The sequence below is a fragment of the Phacochoerus africanus genome, chromosome 1, assembly GCF_016906955.1.
Source record: "Phacochoerus africanus isolate WHEZ1 chromosome 1, ROS_Pafr_v1, whole genome shotgun sequence".
NCBI classification, from domain to species: domain Eukaryota; kingdom Metazoa; phylum Chordata; class Mammalia; order Artiodactyla; family Suidae; genus Phacochoerus; species Phacochoerus africanus.
The window spans coordinates 13,736,841-13,749,555 of NC_062544.1; positions in this window are offsets into that span (position 1 = coordinate 13,736,841).

The window sequence follows — 12,715 nt, forward strand, 5'->3', positions numbered from 1 at the left end:
GGAACTGGAGCTGCTGGCCTACACCACAGCCACAACACCACCAGATCCAAGCCGCATCTGCAACCTACACCACAGCGCACATCAACTCCGGATCCTTAACCCACTGAGCAAGGCCAGGGGTCGAACCTATGTCCTCAAAGATACTAGTCAGATTCGTTTCCACTGAGCCAAGCTCAGGAATTTCTCGCATTTCTTCTGCATAAGTCAGGAGCCATACCAGGCTCCTCTCTTTCATTTTACAAATATTTATACTTTACCCATCGCAGACATCAGTGAATAAAGCTGCTAACATAGCTGTGCTCCAGACGCACTCCCATTTCCTTGAGATTATATAATACCCATCTGACAGGTGAGGGGAGGCTCAGCCACAGGAAGCATTGACCCTACGGTCACAGAGTTTCCAAGGAAGCCTAAAGGTACGCCTTCCTCCAAATCTATGCTGCAGAAGTTTCTCTTCTCCTTCTGTTCCCCTCACTGAAGTTGCCAAAGAAATCCAAAGAACTCTATTTTATGTGTATTTCTATTGGCTCAGTCATCATTGTCCTAATATCCCATCTTATACTGAGAAAGTTCAAGCAGCAAAGTTCTGAGTTTCTCTTCAGCCTAAATTGCCAGAGGATTGTACTTACCCGGTGGGTCAGGAGGTGGTTTTCCAGCTCCTCTGGTCGTTTGTCACTGATCCTTTCTCTTTTCTCTGTGGATAAAGACACAAATCTATTCTTTATCTCTTTGCCACACCTTTACATAAGAATGTTGAAAAGTATCTTTAAAAGACAGGCTTCTCCAGAAGTTCCTCTTGTGGCCTAGAGGAAACAACCCGACTAGATTCCATGAGGATGTGGGTTTGATCCCTGGCCTGGCTCAGTAGGTTAAGGATCCAGCATTGCTGTGAGCTGTGGTGTAGGACACAGACATGGCTCCAATCCTGTGTGGCTGTGGCTGTGGCCTAGGTGGGTAACTGTAGCTCTGATTCGACCCCTAGCCTGGGAACTTCCATATGCCTCGGGTGCAGCCCTAAAAAGCAAAACAAACAAACGAAAGTCAGACTTACCAGCATACCAATCTTTTTGCTGGATTTGAACCACATAAATAGTTTACCAGGAAATCTTAGTGGGCTGGAATAATATTTGTTCTCTGCTAGGCTGCTTGCTTGTATTTATTTTTTTGACATATCATTGGCATACAATATTATATAAGTTATAGGTGTACAATGCAATACTTCACAATATTTTTTGGCTGCGCCTACAGCATGCGGATTGAACACGTGCCACAGCAGCGACCCAAGCCGCTCTAGTGACAATGCTGGATCCTTAACCCACTGTGCCACAAGGGAACCCCATAATTTTTAAAGGTTATACTTCATTTATAGTTGTTATAAAATATTGGCTATATGCCTTGTGTTGTACTATAACCTTGTAGTTTATTTTATGCATAATAGTTTATATCTCTTAATGCCTACCTCACTTCTCCCCACTGGCAATCGCTAGTTTGTCCTTTGTATCTGTGAATCTGTTTCCTTTTTTGCTTATATTGACTCGTTTATTTTTTTAGATTCCACATATAAATAATATAATACAGTATTTGTATTTCTCTGTTTGATTCACCTCATGTAACATAATACCCTCCAAGCCCATCCGTGTTACTGCAAATGGCAAAATTCTTATTATTTGTGGCTGAGTAAAATTCCATTGTACACATATATCATATTTTCTTTATCCTGTTGATGGACACTTAGGTTGCTTCCATGTCTTGGCAACTGTAAATAATGCTGCTATGAACACTGGGGTGCATGTATCTTTTCAAATTCATGCTTTTGACTTTTTTAGATATATTTCCAAGAGTGGAATTACTTGATCACACTGTAGTTCTACTTTTTCACTTTTTGAAAAACCCACATACTGTTTTGCAGAGCAGCTGCATGAATTTTTTAGAGGACCACTGACCGAAACAGCACACCTTGGCCAGACAGGATAATAACTGCTTAAATGTATTGTCTCACAACAAGAGGCCCTGATAAGGAAGGGCTGCTGCCCTGAGGACTAACTGGGATGATAGAGAGGGGTCAAAAGGAGAGGGAGGAGACAACCAAACTCCCAGGATCCTAGGTGCTGGAATCCATCTGGGCTGAGAGATGTGCGTGCCACCTAGAGGGACCCTGGGCCAACCAAGTAAGATGATTGGCCAGAGGCAACCCAGAAATCAATCCCATTCCCATGAAACTGGAGCCTGTGACCCACATGGCAGAGGAGTCCTCCTGGATTTCCTTACCCTGCTGCTCTCCACCCAAGCGCCCTTCCCAATAAAGTCTCTTGCTTGGTCAGCACTTGTGCCTCCTCAAACAATTCATTTCTAAGTGTTAGACAAGAGCCCACGCTCAGGCCCTGGAAGGGGTCCCCCTTCCTGCAACAAATTTACCTTCCCACCAACAGGGTACAATATTCCCTTTGCTCCACATCCTCACCAACATTTATTTTTGTGTTCCTTCTGAAAGCCATTCTGACAGGTGGGAGGTGCTATCTCACTGCGGTTTTGATTTGCATTTCCCTGATGATGAGCAATGTAGAACAGCTCCTGTGCCTGCTGGATGTACCACTGCATGTCCTCTTTGGAAACATGTTTATTCAGTCAGTTCTGCATATTCTTAATAGGATTGTTTGTGGGAGGTTTTTTTTTTTTTTGGTTTTGATTTTGATGTTGAGTTGTATAAGCTATTTATGTATTTTGGATATTAACCCATAATTGGTTATATCATTCGAAAATATTTTATCCCGGAGTTCCTGTCGTGGCTCAGTGGTTAACGAATCCAACTAGGAACCATGAGGTTGCGGGTTTGATCCCTGGCCTTGCTCAGTGGGTTAAGGATCCAGTGTTGATGAGAGCTGTGGTGTGGGTTGCAGACTCGGCTTGGATCCTGAGTTGCTGTGGCTGTGGTGTAGGCCGGCGGCTACAGCTGTGATTCGATCCCTAGCCTGCGAACCTCCATATGCCACAGGAGCAGCCCACAAAATGGCAAAAAAAAAAAAAAGAAAAAGAAACTATTTTATCCTACTTACTATGTTCTTTTTTTGGTGATGGTTTTCTTTGGTGTGCAAAAGCTTTTAAGTTTCCTTAGGTCCTAGTTGTTCATTTGTGCTTTTGTCTCCATTGCTTTAGGAGACAGAAGCAAAAAGATATTGCTACAGTTTATGTCAGAGAGTGTTCTGCCTAGGATTTCTTTTGGGAGTTTTATGGTTGGTCTTACATTTAGACCATTTAGAGTTTATCTTTGTATGTCATATTAAAGATCTACTAATTTCATTCTTTTAATGTAGCTGTTCAGTTTTCCCAGCACCACTGACTGAAGACTGTCTTTCCTCCATTGCATATTCTTGCCTCCTTTGTCATACTCTAATTGACCATAAGTGTATGGGTGTTTCTGGGCTCTCTAGGCTGTTCCATTGGTCTATGTGTATGGTTTTGTGCCTGTACCGTATTGTTTGATTACTAAAGCTTTGTAGTGAAGTCTGAAATCAGGGAGCATGATACTTCCAGCTCTGTTCTTTTTTCTCAAGATTGTTTGCTATTCAGGGTCTTTCATATTTTCATACAAATTTTACAATTATTTGTTTCTATTCTTTGAGAAAGGCCATTGGTATTTTGATAGGGATTGTACTGATCTGTAGATTACCTTGGGCAATACGATCATTTTAACAATTTTAATTCTTCCAATCCAAGAACACAGCCTAACTTTCCATTTGAGTCATCTTCAGTCTCTGTCACAGTTTTCCAAGTAGAGGTTTTGGAATACCTAAGTATATTCCTAGGTATTTTTATTCTTTTTTTTTTTTTTTCCTTTTTTGGGTCACACTCACGGCATATGGAGGTTCCCAGGCTAGTGGTTGAATCACAGCTGTAGCTGCTGGCCTACACCACAACCATAGCAACGCCGGATCCGAGTCATGTCGGCAACCCACACCACAGCTCACAGCAATACTAGATCCTTAACCTACTGAGCAAGGCCAGGGATTGAACCTGCATCCTCATGGATGCTAGTTAGATTCATTTCCAATGAGCCAAGACAGGAACTCCTATTTTATTCTTTTTTATGTAGGCTGTTTTTGAAAAGATTCAGCACAGATCTTGATTTGGGGTCAAACTCTAGGCCTGAAAAATTATATAGACTTTGAGACTGTTTGTATATGAAGGGACCTTAGACTACCTAGGGCCAACTCCCTAGATTTATAGATGAATAAACGGAAGACCAAAGAGAGAAACTGAGGAGGGGACCCATAGAAGTCTCTCAGGACAAAAGCAGAAGTGAAAGCCAGGTTCACCTACACTTCTCCACTGTTCTTATCCCTCAACAAATACTATTTCACCAAATATTTGTCAAGCACCCCATACTAAGCAATGGAATATTCTAAATAGACAAAGCAAACCGAATAGTCTCTGCCCTTTAAAGTATAGGAAAACAACCTCCATCTTTTCTGTTTTTTTTTTTTTTTTTTCTTTTTAGGGCCAGAGCTGCAGCATCTGGAAGTTCCCAGCCTGGAGCTGCAACTGCAGCTGCAGGCCTATGCCACAGCCACAACAAAACCAGTTCCAAGCCTCATCTGCGACCTACACCACAGCTTGCAGCAATGCTGGATCCTTAACCTGATGAGCAAGGCCAGGGACTGAACCCACATCCTCGCAGGCTCTGTATTTGGTTCTTAACCTGATGAGCCACAACAGGAACTCCCAAATTACCACCTTTAATAAGAATGAAGTCATCATTGAAAACAAACTAAGGATTTGCAAAGGAAAAGTGGGGGGAGGGATAAATTAGGAGCATGGGATTCACAGATACACACTATCATATATAAAATAGAAAAGCAACAAGGATTTACTACAGCATAGGAAACTGTGTTAACTATCTTGTAATAACCTATAATGGAAAATAGTCTCAAATATCTACATGTATATCTACATAGATAGATAGGTAGATAGACAGATAGATAGATAACTGAATCACTTTTCTCTACACCTAAAATTAACACAATGTTATAAATCAACTCTTCTTCAATTTTAAAAAGAATGGAGTCATGCTACACTGTGCCACGTTGTAATTTATACCCATCTTCCAAATATTAAAATACCACCTCAATGAATGTTCAAGTTGTGAGTTCCTGCTCACACAGCTAGAGGGCATTACCTTGGGTAGAGGAGAACATTTCACAAGAAATTATGAGACAATGGGTCCTTCTTCCTCCTCCCTGAAACCACAATAATGTTTTCCACCAAATACACTGACAACAACAAAGATTTGTTTGGGGGTGAAGACTTTCACTTTCAACCAGTGTGGCCTGGTGCTTTATCACATGCCTGTGAGACAGGAATCTCCATCCATTTTAGGGAAAGTGGATCAAAAAAGTTAAAAGCATTGGGTTGTCAGGGTTCTGGGAGTTTTCAAAAGAACTCAGTACTTCCCCAAACCAAGACCACAGGACTTAGGGACCAAGTAAACTCTTGTGCTAGTAGCAATTATTCAAAATGTAATGTGAGCTCTGTCAAAACTTTTGTCAAGGCACCATGTTGGTGGTGAGCATGGAGACCTAGCACAATGGCAAAAGAACCCTCTGCTGATTAACTATGTATGTTGAAAAAGAAAGTCAACATTTTATTGGGACACTCACATGGAACTCTTTCCAAGAAACGGTAAGTTAAAAAAAAAAAAAAAACTCACAGAACGATCTATTTCCCAAGAACCCATTTTTGTAAAGCACTGAGACCAAATGACAGAGTATGTATATGCATATGTATCTATATGGGAAAACCATGGGAAAGACTTATGTGCTCAAACTGTGCAGTGAACTCTCTGGCAGGCAAGCAAGCTGAGACAAGGGGGACGTTTAGTGGAAGGCTCTATATTTACGTTTCATTTGAGCATTTTACAACAAGAATGTACCAATGGATTGCTTATATAATATACACAAAATGTTTTAACTAAAGAAAATAAAAAACAGAGTTCCCATCGTGACTCAGCAAAAAACGAATCTGACTAGTATCCATGAGGATGCAAGGTCGATCCCTGGCCTCGCTCTGTGGCTAAAGAATCCGGCGTTGCCATGAGCTGTGGTGTAGGTCATAGACATTGCTCGGATCCTGTTTTGCTGTGGCTGTGGTGTAGGCCGACAGCTACAGCTTTGATTCAACCCCTAGCCTGGGAACCTCCATATGCCAAAGGTGTGGCCCTAAAAGACAAAAAAAAAAAGAAGAAGAAGAAAAGTCCCCAAACTGCACATTAGTACAAAAACAGGATCCAAGCCACATCTGTGACCTACACCACAGCTCACAGCAATGCTGGATCCCTGACCCGCAGAGCAAGGACAAGGATCAAACCTGCATCCTCATGGATACTAGTTGGATTTGTTTCCATTGCGCCACAACAGGAACTCCATATAATGTGTTTTTCATGCCTAATCACAACCATCCTTTTCTTTATCCCAGGCAAACAGAAAAGAAAGCAAGTTAAGGTGCCTATAGCAACATTCAGAGGTCACCAATTATCTAAAAAGATGGTGATTATAAAATATGCTTTAATAAATATACAAGGGGTTATAATGCAAAGCACATGTTTTTCTCCAAAGCAGAAAAGACATTGGGTCACTGTATGTTTTTTGCTGTTGGAATCCATGTCACTTGTGCCACTTCATGTATTTACCCAATTAATATTTGAGCGCCTGCTTATGCCAGGCTATCCTTATTCTATGAGAGTCACCTAGAATTTTATTGAGTTAAAGAAGTGGTAAAGAAAAGGATTGGTATTTCCAGGATAAGGGGAAAAAATTACCAAAACATGCTTTTCTGTATCACTCAGAATCTAATATGCAGGTCTGCTAATGCTATTGTCTTTTATAATAACAATTTGCTGGTTATCAGGCTGCCCCGGTCACTATGACCTCAGTGAAGGAAAAACTTACAAATCTGTGAATTATCTGTGGCACCTGTAAGATGGCTGGAGTTTCCAAAATAGCAGGCATATATGCTTTCATTCATTCAGTAAATGATTCTTTTAGTATCCACTACAAATCAAGCATTGCACTAGGCCCTTGGGCTATGAGATGAATGACAGTTTACTTTCCAGGTAAGGGTCATGACAGACAAATCACAAAAATGTCAACAATTAGAATGTCAGAATCAAATAAATTACGTAGCAAATAAACTGGAGTAGAGAGGAGCCAGTTGGTGCTTTTGATGGTGTGTTCAGAGAAACTCAAAAATGAGAAAGAGCTCTGCAAACAGTCTGAAAGAAGCACCTACACGGGACACAACTTCATTAAAAAGGTGCAGGAACCGACAAAAACCCCATCTGTTCTAGCAGCAGAAATAAACTAGTATGGATGATAATAAAGAATACGGAGGGTTTGGTGAGGTCAGAAGAAATCCAATCCCAGGGGACACTGTTGAAAAGATTTAAATAACAGGGTAATTGAACCTGGTTGATGATTTCTAAAAGAAAAACACTTGGGCCACAGTTGAGAACAATTATCAGAGCAAAAGTGGAATAGGGGAATACCAAGCTTGGATGGATGGAGGGATGGAGGGACGGAAGGAGGGAAATAAGGAGAGGGAAATGAATGCATGAATATATAACTGTGATTACAAAGGAGTAAGGCGCCTGAGAGTCACTCGGCCTAGGTATTTTAGCTTAAATTGATTCTTAAGCCAAATTTCAAAAACCAAAGTCAAATTATTTTTAGGAAAAGGGACATTTCTGGAATAAATTTCTTTCTAAGAATCACTGCCTTGAGAACGATAATATGTATTTAGCAATACACTGGTTATATTCGTCTAAAAATCTACCATTGTTCTATTGTCATGATATTTCAAATACAATCACAGCCTTTGACACGGGAATTTCCTATCTAGAATTCTATACCTTGGAAGTAAATAAATGCACTTAGGTTTCTGTATAAAGAATATTCCTTGCATCCTTATTCGAAATGGGAATAAAACCTGCTCAATATTTATGCATAGGGAAAATTTAAAAAAGAAAAAAAAAAAAGCCATTGTATTTCCACCAGACAGTGCTGGCCTAGAAGGATTGCTCCAGGGGAGTGGAGATTTTAGTGGAGAACACAGGAATAGAGCTTTTCACTTTATTTTATTTTATTTTTTTAGGGCCACACGGGAGGCATATGGATATTCCCAAGCTAGGGGTCTAATTGGAACTGTAGCCTCCAGCCACATCCACGCGGGATCTGAGCCACGTCTGTGTTCTACACCACAGTTCATGGCAATGAACCGGATCCTTAACCCACTGATCGAGGTAAGGTATAGAACCTGTGTCCTCAGGGATGCTTGTCAGATTTGTTTCGGCTGAGCCACAAAGGAAAGGCCTCACTTTTAATTTAACTCTATTTTTCAAAAAGCACTGAAATTTTTTTTTTTTTTTTTTTTTTTGCCCGCACCCATGGCATGCAGAAGTTTGTGGGCCAGGGGAAGAACCCACGCCACAGCAGTGACTTGAGCTGCTGCAGTGACAATGCCACCTCCTTAACCCGCTGCCCCACATGGGGAACTTCAAAACAAGCACTTAATTTAAAATTTTAGGGAGTCCCTGTCATGGCTCAGTGGAACCCAATCTGACTAAAATCCATGAGGATGAAGTTTCAATCCCTAGCCTCTCTCAGTGGGTTAGGGATCTGGTGTTCCAATGAGTTGTCGTTTAGGCCACAGGCATAGCTCCGATCCCAGTTGCTGTGACTTTGCACAGGTGTACTGCTCGGATTCGACCCCTAGCCTGGATGCCTCCATATGCTGCGGATGCGGCCCTAAAAAGACAAAAAAATAAATAAATTTAAAAGCCAGTAAGTAGGAAAAAAAGCAAAGCTTGCAGTTTAACAGTCATGTACCAAAATGTTAATTTCTTATTTTGACAAATGTACCACAGTTACGCAAGCCGTTAACCAAAAAAACTGCTGAACACAGGAACTCTCTGTACCATTGTTGCAATTTTTCAGCAATTCTCAAATTATTTCAAAATAAAAACCTAAAAAACACCAATAAGGGAAACAAGTACTCTGTAAACCTAGCAATCCTTACTTGGAATCTCAACGCACCGTAAAACAATTGGCTCCGATTAGCTCACCCACTCAGAGTACCTCGTAAACACATTTGCTTCAAATACAGCAGCTAGGATCATTACATATCATATTCCTTAGTTTTTACCTGCAATTCCATCCGTTCAGAAAACTCCTTTCTCCCATGGTGAGTCGCAGTTATCTGGCCGCCTCTGAGGCACCAGGAATTTTTGTTGGAGTGGGAGGTTTGCTGGAGGGGAGGAGGAGAGGCACCACCCCTGCAGGACCTCACTGAGGTCTGGACGGCCATCAGCTTTGAAAGCCCCCTCACGGTTGCATTGGCTCCTTGCTTCTGCCCTCAGCATTAGCCAATACTAAGTTCAAGAGACTTTCGCTAAGATCTCCTGGTGAATTTTGCGAGAAAGAAATGAACTGAAAATCTACGTTATTACTATATCGACCTTGGAGTTCCCATTGTGGCGCAGTGGTTAACAAATCCAACTAGGAACCATGACGTTGCAAGTCCGCTCCCTGGCTTTGCTCAGTGGGTTGAGGATCTGGCGTTGCCGTGAGCTGTGGTGTAGGTTGCAGACGCGGCTCGGATCCCGTGTTGCTGTGGCTCTGGCGTAGGTCGGTGGCTACAGCTCTGATTGGACCCCTAGCCTGGGAATCTCCATATGCTGTGAGAGTGGCCCTAGGAAAGGCAAACAAACAAACAAAATATATATATATATATCGACCTTCACCTACATTTATATAGTTGTTACTTCGTTAAGGGTTTTCAGAACAAGAACTAAATTCAGCATGCCAGTGAGAAGGAATGGCAAGTCACTTTGGATAATAAAATTAAAAACAGGTTCTGTATGGGTAGATAAATACATGGATATTTCAGAACTGACCAAATGAAGAGCAACATTGCATTGATGTGTAAAAATCTGTGTATTTTACAAGAACTAGGTTTCAAATGCATGAGAATTTGAATTCAAATACACAATTACAAGATTTGTTGTTAAGGGTTGCCTATAAAACCGCAATAAAATATTTTCCAAAGGTAACCCACACACAAAGCAATTATATTAAAATCCTGTGAAAAGTTAGTTATCCCACGTACCACCACCATCACATCTGAATAGCTTCAATAGCCATTTTTTTAATTAAAAAAAATTTTATTTGAGTTGATTTACAGTGTTGTATCAATTTCTGCTGTATGACAAAGTGACCTAGTCATACATGTATATATACATATATATATATATATATATATATACCTTCCCTTTCTTATAATATCTTCCATCATGGTCTAGAAGAGACTAGATAAAATTCCCTGTGCTATACAGTGGGATCTCATTGCTTATCCATTGTAAATGTATTAGTTTACATCTAATAACCCCAAATTCTTCTCCATCCCACTCCCTCCCCTTCGGCAACAAGTCTGTCTCTATGTCTGTGAGTCTGTTTCTCTTCTATTAATAGGTTCACCTGTGCCACATTTTAGAAACCACATCTAAGTGATATGATGTGGTATGTTTTTCTCTTTCTGACTTCACTTAATATGAGAATCTCTAGTTGCATGCATGTTGCTGCAAAATGGCATTATTTCATTATTTTGTATGGCCGAGTAGTATTACATTGTGTACATTTTTTAAACTAAAAAAAAAATTTTTCGCTTTCTAGCCACACCCACAGCATATGGAAGTTCCAAAGCCAGGAAATGAATTCAAGCCACAGCTGTGCCCTATGCCTGCAGGGACACTGAATCACCCAGGCTGGGGATCAAACCCATACCTCTGCAGCAACCTAAGCCACTGTAGTCAGATTCCTAAACCACTGCGCCACAGCAAGAACTCCACTGCTTTTCTTAAACCTCACTGCTTTCTCTGGAAAAGGAGTCACACCACAAGCAGAAGGAATTTGACCAAGAATTTACAAAAGAAAACCACTACAATGTAAATGAGTGACTTAGAGTGACCTTTATAACTGCAACCAGTATGACTGAGAAAAAGATACAGAGGATCTAGAATCCTGAAACTAACATTTCTGACTCATACTGCTCCTTGCACAGGGGTTCAGGTGAAAATAAGCCCATGTCTGAGCCCTCCTTAAGCTTGAGAATTGTCCAACCAAATGGTCCAGCTGCCTCTCTCTTTTTCCCCACCTCCCAAATGAGTCCCAGAATAGCATGATGGAAAATCAAAAAACTACAGCTCTGTGCTTCTCTACTTAGCTCCAGAAAGACTTTCATAGTAGAAATCTGGAGAGAAAATTAACCTGTACTCTTTTTTTTTTTTTTTTTTGCTACCCCCTTGTCATGCAGAGTTTCTAGGCCTGTGATTAAACTTGTGCCAAAATAGTGACAACACCAGATCCTTAACTGCTAGAACAGCAGAGAATACTATGCCATTTTTTTAATTCAAATTTAAATGAAAATTAAATTTAAATGGGAATAGGCATGAGCAGATCCCCCAAATAACTTTGAGACAAGTTGAACCACATGGAATTTCTGTCTTGGGAATTCTAACGTGAGGAATGATAGGCAGATAAAACATGGTAAGACTTTAGTTTTGCAGTCTGAAAAGGTCAGAGATCCCCTTTTTGTCTTGTGGGTCTCTAGAGTAGAGCTACAAAAGAAAAATCCTAAGGCACGTCTAAGGGCAAACCACACATTCAATCTTATTGCATTGGGCTTTTGTTTGTTTGGTTGGTTTGGTTTGGTTTTTTTAGGGCTGTACCTACAGCATATGGAAGTTCCTAGGCTAGGAGTCGAATTGGAGCTACAGCTGCTGGCCTACACCACAGCCATAGCAACGTCAGATCCAAGCCACATCTGTGACCTAAATCACAGCTTGTGGCAATGCCAGATCCTCAACCCACTAAGTGAGGCCAGGGATCAAACCCACATCCTCATGGATACTAGGTGGATTCTTAATCTGCTGAGCCACAGTGGAAACTCCCTTCATTGGTTTTAAGTTACCTCTTGTCATCTCCTAGACCCTTTGAAGTAGCTTTATAGTTTCTTCCCCTTTCTGCCATCTTCCTCATTCCAAATAATTTGTGTAGAGTGTCTCCCATCCTGAAAATCAGGGTCCCAAGCCCTGGTGGAACCTTGACATGTCTCAAATATTGCTGCAATTTACTGCCGGCCTTGACCTTGAGCTTAACCTATCCAAGTCTTCATCTCTTCCTGTGAGGAGGAGGGTGGAGAGGAAAGCATTGCTCTAATACTTAAATCTATTCTTTTACGACAAAAAATATGAAGAAAATAATTTAAACAATTATACAAGCACACGAAAGGGAAAAAAAATTGAAAGTCTATCTCTTGATTATTTGCCCCTGCAGAGTAATCATATTAATTTGGGTATATTCTAATGGATTACTTTACGGCAAAAGAAAAAAATAGCATTAAGTATACATACTATCCTAGGATCCTTTTTCCCTTTTGACTTAGCAATATAGATTTCTCCTTTGACCAGTTAACCCACGTTCTGTGAGAGCAGAGATTTTGCCTGTTTCCTTCACTGTTGTATTTCTAGGTACTCAAACACCGCCTGGTACAAAGTAGCTCCCAAAAAATGTTCACTGAATGAATGGACTAAGTCCTCCGTTCTGTCAGGTTGACCAGAAGTTCCACGAGGTCAGGGCAATGCCTATTTGGTCGCTATGATCTCAGTCCC